Source organism: Marmota marmota, unplaced genomic scaffold, assembly GCF_001458135.2.
Source record: "Marmota marmota marmota unplaced genomic scaffold, marMar, whole genome shotgun sequence".
Taxonomy (NCBI): Eukaryota; Metazoa; Chordata; class Mammalia; order Rodentia; family Sciuridae; genus Marmota; species Marmota marmota.
Window position 1 is genome coordinate 55,997 of NW_026000023.1, and position 8,746 is coordinate 64,742.

Genomic DNA, 8,746 nt, shown 5'->3' on the forward strand with positions numbered 1-8,746 from the left:
ATCTATCTGCCAGTTAATCCATTCAAGTGGATTAATCCACTGATCCGGTTACAGTTCTCATGATCTAATGATTTCACCTCTGGACATTCTTGCTTTAATTCACAGGTAAACTTTTGGGGCATATCTCGTATACAAACCATAACAGTCTCCCTCATATTTCTCTTTTCCTTCTGATGCTGCATAGGAAGAAATGAAAATGACTTTACAAGAGCAAAAGTAGTTGGGTGGATCCTTCATTTTATGACCTGTTTTATTCTTTTTGTTTTAAAGAGAGAGAGAGAGAGAGAATGAGAGAATTTTTTAATATTTATTTTTTTATTTTCAGTGGACACAACATCTTTGTTTGTATGTGGTGCTGAGGATAGAACCCGGGCCACATGTATGCCAGGCAAGTGCACTACCACTTGAACCACATCCCCAGCCCCCTGATTTATTCTTGTGACTTCACCTGCTTTGGTTAATTCCTAATCAAAAATTATTCAGCAGTCAATAATTATGTTTTCGAGTCCCTGTTTGTGCCAGTCACTGAGGCACTGGAAAGCAGGGTGGATAAACATGTCAGATGAAATCCTGCTCTGCTGGACTCAAAATTCTAATGAGTGATGATTAACAATTAAAATTTATCATTATAGGTAGGTATTAATGTTAGAAAGAAAAGCACCTCTATCAGCTTGGGAAAGCAATCTGCATAAATACGCCTCAGGTGTAAAATATGATCTGGTGATACATAATACAGTTATGCTTTTCAACACACTTCTAAGCTTGAAATCTCAGTTGTAAAGATGTCTATTACAACTTCAAAACTTCCTTTTTTAGACAGGAGGATGTCAAGTATAGGTGACCTCCTGCCTATTAAAGGACTGGGCAGACCTTAGAATGGGGACAGCTCCAGTCCCTGGCAACTGAAGTAGTTTGCATTGTTTTGTGGATAATTTGTTAGAGTAGTAATAATGAGGTATATAATTTTCTAGTGCTGTGAAACTATTTACTAAGAACTTAGTGGCTTGGAACAACACGTGTCATTCCAGGGATTTTGTGAGTCAGGAGTCTGGACCTGTGTGAGCTGGATGCACTGCTCACAAAGCCTTGGGCAAAGTACTGATCAGACCACATTCTTACCTGGCATTTAGGGTTTTCTTTCAAGCAACAGACGTTTTTGGCAAGCTCCAATTCCCTGCAGCATGTACAGAGCTGAGGCCCTGACCTTCCTTAGTCTCCACATGCACTTACTTATTAGAAGCAAAGTTTTTCCTGTGGCCTTAAATCCAGAGTCTAACATAATACAGGGAATCACAGAAGTGCCTTTTCCACTTGCTGTGACCTAACATGGAAATTACATCCCACACCTTTGTCATATTTTCATAGTCAGAAATAAATGAGAGCTCTTGCCCACAGTCAAGAGGAGGGAATGACACCAATTCTTGTTCTCCAGGGGTTGGGAATCATTAAAATCATGCTAGGTTAGGTCTACCACACAGAGAACTTGCAAAACAAAAAGCAAAACAACTTTCTTTTGCAGCAATAACTCAATGGAACTCATGTCAGAAGATAAATACTGCCATTCTTTAGTTGTCATCAAATTGTTCAGGAGCAAACATCAAAAAAGAAAAAAAAAACATGCAATTCAAAATAATCAATGGAGCATGTGAGCATTGTATTCTTTCCTTCCCAAGATCCCTATAAAAATTGTCAATAAATGGTCAGAGCAGTTGAGAGGAAGGGGAAGGACTCTTCAATGGGAAAGAGAATTCAACCGTACTGCAAAAACCTGGTGAAAGGTGACAAAGATCATGGAGTTGAGGCCCAGAATATTACAAGAGGACACAGGTGTGCACACCAGAGCTCCACAGGGCTGCCAGGCTGCCAGGTCAGAAGTGACAAGCAAGCCTACCAACAACAGGTAGGGGGCTGCAATCAGTGGGAAGTTTGCCTCTGGAGAGGCCAGGCACCATCTCATCCTGCTGTTCTCAATCCCTGCTGTATTCCTTTTAAGATTATGCTATTATTTCTTCTATTTTCAGATAAACAAAAATGTAGAAGTAAAGAAAACATGCAAAGAATCTGTTAGCTTCCAATAATACATCTGTGAGACTTTTTTTAAAAAATGAGCTATAATCTGCTTCTAAGGATAGTCTGTTTCAATTGTTAATTATTATTGTTAGTAAACCATGAAGTAAGGGAGAATACTTGCTTTTTCTGAGTGGAATTTTTCAAACAGCACATTCCTTTATATATTAGCTGTTGAAGTAATACCTATTAACTAGTGAAAAAGTGGGAAAAATATAAAAAGAAACTAGGAGCTGGGGTTGTGGCTCAGTGACTGAATGCTTGCCTAGCATATGCAAGGCACTCAGTTCCATCCTCAGCACCACATAAAAATACATAAATAAAATGAAGGTATTGTGTCCACCTGCAACTAAAAAACCAAAACAAATAAGCAAACAAAAGAAATTAGCCAGCTATAGACCTTTCATTTAAAAAGAAATTAACATTTTTATTGCTTCAGTTGAGAGTTCTTTTATCTAATTAATCCTTATATATTTTGTATTCATAGTGCAAATTAAATTGAATCTATTTTTAATTTAAAGATTGTTAACAGTTTTGTGTGTAACCAAATATTAATTTTACAATTATTAAATATTCTCTGTGTGCATGTGCTTAATATTTAAGTTTTTTCTGTTATGCATATTTAAAGTTGTTTCCAGGTTTATGTCTTTCTTGCACATCAGTGGATTCTGACTTCACTGTGAACTCTGCTGATAGATCATAGAATGTAAAAGCAGCTTCAAGTTCCTTTTCAATGTCCTTAAGTTACTTTCCAGTAATCTCACAGAATTTTCATGTCTCACTAAAAGTGAGATGTGTTTTCTTGTTGTAACTTCACCAGAATCTAGTGTTACTGAGAAGTGAAAAATAGCATGTATTGTAATAAAATATATTTTTTAGTTTACCAATGTTATTAAACTTTACCATCCTGAGTTTACCAAGTTATACTTGTCAGGAAGAGCTATCACCATTTGGTGCCAATCAATACTTCTGGAACTTGGCCTGTGTTACTATATTTCCCGATGTAGCCAGCAAGTATAGAAGACCAGTCACTCCTGCTTTGTGTGTATTCATGTATGAGTGTGTGTGTGTGTGTGTGTGTGTGTGTGTGAGAGAGAGAGAGAGAGAGAGAGAGAGAGAGAGAGAGAAGAAGAAGAAGAAGAAGAAGAAGAAGAAGAAGAGGAGGAGGAGGAGGAGGAGGAGGAGGAGATGATGATGGTATACTTCTGCATGTCAGCGATATGCCATTTCCCTCAGAATATAAAGACTGAATCTGGTATGATTTGAATGTTGCCACCAAAACTGAAGTTCAGTTCTGATTGGGGGGTTTTAGGAGGTGACCAGGTGGGACATTAAAGAAGTGATTAGGTCATCAAGACTGCCATCACAATGAGTTAAGGCATTCATGGATTCATCAATTAGTGGGCTATGTGGAGAATGGGTTTGTTTTGATATCCAGTAGGGCCTGTCTCCTGATTAAGCCCCTCTTGCCATGTGACACCTTATACCACATTGAGACTGCAGAGTCCCCACCAGCAAGAAGTGCCTCACCAGATGATGTTCCTCAACCTTGGGATTCTCAGTCTCCATAACAGTGAGCTGAATCAAGTGTTATTCTTTACAAATTACCTTGATTACAGCATTCAGTCACAACAGAAAAGGGACTAAGAACCTGAATTGTCCATTTCATTCCAATTCTCATGAACTTGCTAATGGCAGCATTACTTTCTGGATGTCATGTCTCTGCTGTTTTGTAATTTCCTGCATCATCCAGAGTGATTTTCCTCTGATAAAACTGGAGATCCATATGTAGAACATTAAAATTAAACCTCTGTATTTCATCTTGCACAAATCAACTCGAAATGGATTAAAGACTTAGGTACTAGAACAGAGACCTTGCACCTAATAGAAGAAAAAGTAGGACCAAATTTCCACCATGTTGGCTTAGGAATTGACTTCCTTAGCCAGACTCCTAAAGCTCAAGAAGTAAAATCAAGAATCAATAAATGAGATGCACTGAAACTTAAAAGCTTTTTCTCAACAAAGGAAATAATAAACAATGTGAAGAGAGAGACTAAAAAATGGGAGAAAGTCTTTACCACACAGGCCTCAGATTACTAATCTCCAGGATATATTAAGAACTCAAAAAACATAATAACAAAATAAATAGCCCAATCAATAAATGAGCTAAGGAATGGGATAGACACTTCACAGAAAAAGAAATACAATCAACAAGCATATGAAAAAAAAATGTTCACCATTTCTAGTGATTTGATAAATGCAAATCAAAACTCTTCTAAGATTTTATCTCTTTCCAGTCAGAATGGCAATTATCAAGAATACAAGCAACAATAAGTGTTTGCAAGGAAGTTGGGGAAAACGTGCACTCATACATTGCTGGTGAGACTGCAAATTGTAACAATCACTAAGGAAAGCAGTATGCAGATTTATCAGAAAACTTGGAATGGAACCACCACTTGACCCAGCTATCCCACTCTTCAGTTTGTACCCAGAGGATTTAAAATCGGCATGCCTCAGTGAGGCAGCCACATCAATGTTCATAGCAGCTCAATTCACAATTAGCTAAACTATGGAACCAAACTAGATGCCTTTGAACACATGAATGTATAAAGAAAATGTGGTACATACACACAATGGGATATTATTCAGTCTCTAAGAATGAATCATCAAGAATAGAGGCATCAATAAATGTTGGCGAGGATGTGGGGAAAAGGGTACACTCATACATTGCTTGTGAGACTGCAAATTTGTGCAACCACTATGGAAAGCAGTATGAACATTCCTCAGAATACTTGAAATGGAACCACCATTTGACCCAGCTATACCACTCCCCATTTTATACCCAAAGGACTTAAAATCAGCATATTAGTAATGCAGCCACAGCAATGTTTATATTAGCTGAATTCACAGGAGCTAAACTATGGAACCAGTGTAGGTGTTCTTCAGTAGATAAATGGATAAAGAAAATATGGTATATGTGTTCAATGGAATATTACTCAGAAGAATGAAATTATGGCATTTGGTTGTAAATGGATGGAGTTGGAGAATATCATGCTAAGCAAAATAAGCCAATCCCCCCAAAAAACAAAGGCCAGATGTTTTCTCTACTATGTGGATGCTAATTCACAATAGAGGGGAAGGGCACTACAGAAGAATAATGCTACCTTAGATTATGTAGAGACAAGTGAAGGGAGGGGAGGGGAAGGGGTGTGGGGATAGTAGAACAAAGCAAACATTATTACTCTATGCATATATGTGACTGCATGAGCAATGTGATTCTACAACATGTACACTCAGAAAAAAGGAGAAATTATATTCCATTTATATATGATATATCAAAGTGCATAAATGTATTCTACTGTCATGTATAACTAAATTAAAACAAATTAAATAATATTTTTGAAAAAGAATGAAATTATGGCATTTGCAGTTAAATGATTAGAGCTGGAGAATATCATGCTGAGTGAAATAAGCCAAACCCAAAACCAAAAGCCAAATGTTTTCTCTGATAAGCAGTTGCTGATCCACAATGGGGGTGGGGGAAAGATAATGAAGGCACTTTGGATTGTGAAGAGGGGAGTGCGGGGAGGGCAAGGGGGTGGGAATGGATAGGACCATGGAACGAGATGAACATTGGACCTTGTTACCATATATATATATATATATATATATATATATATATATATATATAAAATTACAATACCCGTGTGACTCTGCACCATGTTTAGCCAGAGGAATAAGTTGTGCTCCATTGGTTTATAATATATCAAAATGTATTCTACTCTGGTATATAACTAATTAGAACAAATTAAAAAAAAAGATATTTTTAAAATGCTAATTGGTTCTTACAGTGTTGTTTTTGGAATACAGAAAAGTGTAATGAAAATTCTTACTTTAATTGTAGTATGTGATAATACTATTATTTATTATCAACACTACAAGTCCAAAGAGACATATTTACTAAATAAGGCAGCAGAAAGCTATTTGATTCTGTTCTAAGACTTAATGTTGTCATATAATTGACAGTATTTCAATCAATTACAACCCCATCTTGCACTGAAGATTTCTGTATTCTAAACACTGCTTCACATGGTATCTAATTTTTAATTTTCCTACATATAAGTTATAGTACTTTGGAAAGCATTATGATGTTCTCCACTATGAGTTTTAAAGAGATTGTCTTAGTTAGATCACACTAATATTTCTCTTGTAAATAAATTAGCAGTTTGCAATTAACTTTAATATTTTTAAATAGTTCTACTCATGTTTCATTTTGATGAAGCCAATCTCTTGAAATGAACCAATTTTATTTTTAAATAGCTCTGCTCATGTTTCATTTTGATGAAGCCAATTTCTTGAAATGAGCCATCTCTTCATGATATCAATAGGAGACACCTTTGAAATTGTATTAGCAATTTCAGTGAGTTGGGAATATATTTCATGTTGTTATATTAAAAAGAACAATAATTAGGCATGGATAGTTAAGCTACTAGATCAATATTTTTTCAAATATTTTAACTGCTCAGTGATTGACCTACATCATACAACTCACATAATTGAGAAAAACCAATACAGTTTACTTTATCAGATGTGAGAAATCAGCCCATATTTTAAAATGATGTCAAAGTATTATCAAATAAAATCCAAAGTAATTTAGAATGTGAAGACAAATTTCTTCAGTAATGTTCTTTTCTTAGAGAATTTGTTTCCATTGATGTTAAAAGTAATGTTTTATGTTTGTGCACCAATATTTGTAATATCATTGCCAAAGGCCAGACTTGGTGGTGTATGCCTGTAATCCCAGAAGCTCAGGTGGCTGAAGAAGGATTGCAAGTTTGAGGCCAATGTCAGTAACTTTGGCAGACCTTTGAGCAATTTAGCAATTCCCTGTCTCAGAATAAAAAATAAAAAGGACTGGAGATGTGGTAATACAGTGCCTTTTGGTTCTATTTCCAGTACCAAAAATAAATAAATAAAATAATTGCCTATGGAACAGCATGTGCATTGACAAAGTATTGAGTAGCTGGTAAATTGAGTTTTCTTCAATATAAGTTATATACAGGAAGAGTCAGTCTCCTCTGCCTTGATGTCCATTTTAGTTGAAAAACTGAAAGGGTGTTTTCCTTCTGCCCTTTCTCATATGTTCCGGAAGCAGATGTTAATATTTTATATATAATGTTCCATAACCAATAATTGGCAATAAAGACAAAATAATTTATTGTTTCAAGATTCCTCAGTCTTAACTAATTAAACCAATAGCAGCCCTGGAGCACAGAACAATGGCAAACTTTCAGATGAATTAATTTTTTGGAAAACCAGCTGAGTATTTGGACTCCAATTGCAAGCAGTTTAGCTCCATCATCACCTTCATATTAAATTCTATTGGTTGATACAACTTCTGTTTTTATGAGGGCATATACCAGGTTTTGAACCCCACTGTGACTTTCCATTCAGGCCTATCAATTAGTCATGTTTTCTTCAAGTGGAAAATACTCTGGATTGATCCAATCTTTCATAATGTTCACACTTCAAATATGGCTATTTTAGTAAGTTGTGGTGTATTTAAATTTCTATTTTATTCTTCACTGGCAGGACATTAATTTACATTGAAATATGATAAGATAAACACTAACAGGTCACAGCTATATGAATTTGAATTCTCACCTGTCAACTCATCTGAGGATCAATCTTATACTTTTGGGGGGGAAAAAAAACAGGATAATTTTTTTTCTTTTTTCTTTCTTTTCTTTTTTTTTCTTTTATTAAATCTCATTAAGAAATTATTTTTTCTTACTTTATCATTTGTTGGGGTCACTTACTTATGTACAGGATTTTAGATCATGTAAGTTATTGGTGTTTTTTAATTGTTTTCTGTGTTTAGATTTGCTTTATTTGTCTAAAATAACATTCTTGGTAAAATAAAAAATACTTTTTAAATATAATTTAATTGGAGTGTATGTATTTTTCAATCTAATAAAAAATGTTGAAAAGGCATAATATATTCAATATGAAAATAATGTATTAATTCTACCTTTTGTTATCAATCACAATTAAGTATAAATTACTACCTGATAAGAAAATCTTGACCTTCCTACCAATAGCATATTTGTCCAAGATATTTTAAAATTTAATAATAAATTATCATTGACAAAATAAAATTTGGCAGTTACTAGTGGTACCACTAATAACCTTTCAAATAAATAAAGGTAAATACTAACATGACAAAATTACTTTTATTCCTTCTAAGTGGGAGGAGGCCATTGCCACACAACAAATGGAATTGGAGAAGAAAGAGAATGACCTTAGCTTCCCTAAAGAAAGAAATGCACTTCAACACTGTAAATTATTGGAAGGTACTCCTTGCTGTTTCAGTTTGGAAGACTGTGAATGCTCCTTGAAGTCTTCTTTCCTACCCACATTTCCTAGCTTCAGTCTTCTCAGAAAATTGAATTAGAATTAGAAAACTGATTTAGAATGCATCCAATTATTAATGAGTCTGCAAAACTTCTGAAAGATATATGCTTTCCAGATGTTAAAATGCGCATAAATATTGATGGTAAAGATGGTGACAACTCTGAAGTGTAAAGATAACTTTCAACCAAGTTAGTTAGTCAAAATTATAAAGACTAATAATGTAGATAATTTTAAGTAATGATATTTATATATATTTAAAGATATA